Genomic DNA, 1,147 nt, shown 5'->3' on the forward strand with positions numbered 1-1,147 from the left:
ACTTTACTGCTATATGATTAGCTTTTTGCACAAAATGTTAACTTTTATAAATAGCTCTTAAATGGAAGTTAATAATAACAGTTGAGTGTGTGTTTAACTCAATGTATCTGTTGTAGTAAAGAATTTAATATGTAAATGTAATTTTACAATTGTGTTATATTTGTGATCATCCTTTTGTATATTCTTCTTTATTTTAATGTGGACTTCATTAGAGATCCAAATCTTAATATAAGAATTGAATTACATTGAATTGTGTTTAATAAACACTTGCAAATCCAGAAATTCCGTTTGGGTCCTACTAATATGTGCTACGAACTGGAGGTTAATCGAATTATGATTGATTAGGTCAACTAATGATATGTCTGACTCCAATGTACCCCTCCAAATCCCTAAAAGATAATCTAAATATTGTAGCCAACATACTACATGATCATTCCATAATGTATTGTGATCAGTGATGAGTACTTGCTCCTCCCACCAGCCCATGGGTAAACATGTGGAACTTGGGGTATAGCAAGTGCCCATCGCTGTGCTGTGCCTCTGGTGGGAAAATTCTTGATTAAAATAGAAGAAAAAAAATTCCAGACGCCACTTGATCATACACAGAGCATAAGACTATGTTCCAACATATTTAGTTTGTTGAATCCTGAGGAAATGTTCAACAGCATTCAAGCCATCTTGGTGATTAATGCTCATATATAAAGAAGAGACATAAAGGGTCATTAGCAGATAGTCAGAATGCCAAGAGATGTCATAGATGTGTTTCAAGAAATATCCAGTATCTAACACAAAAAATTTGAAGAAAAAAATTAATTTAACATGATGTGTTTTCAAATGTGCAATCTTGAGCAGAAATTATGGTGGGTCTGCCTTGACGATGCAACTTGTTCCTATTTGTCCCTTTATATATATATATTGCCCAGTGGAGATCTCCACTGGGTAGTTAGGTCAGCTTTTCCATAGACAAGGTGTTTTTTTGGTTTGCTAATAACTTTGGCACAGTTTGACAAAACTTTCCCAAAAAAAAAATTCACACATTTCTCTATGCATTTTCCATTGACTTCTTTAAGAAGCACTAGCACAAAAATTTCAGAACGGAATTGGCAGGAAGCGTGATCTTGGTATTTGTAAATCTGGATGGTTGGGG

This window comes from Lissotriton vulgaris, unplaced genomic scaffold (assembly GCF_964263255.1).
Source record: "Lissotriton vulgaris unplaced genomic scaffold, aLisVul1.2 SCAFFOLD_1755, whole genome shotgun sequence".
Taxonomy (NCBI): Eukaryota; Metazoa; Chordata; class Amphibia; order Caudata; family Salamandridae; genus Lissotriton; species Lissotriton vulgaris.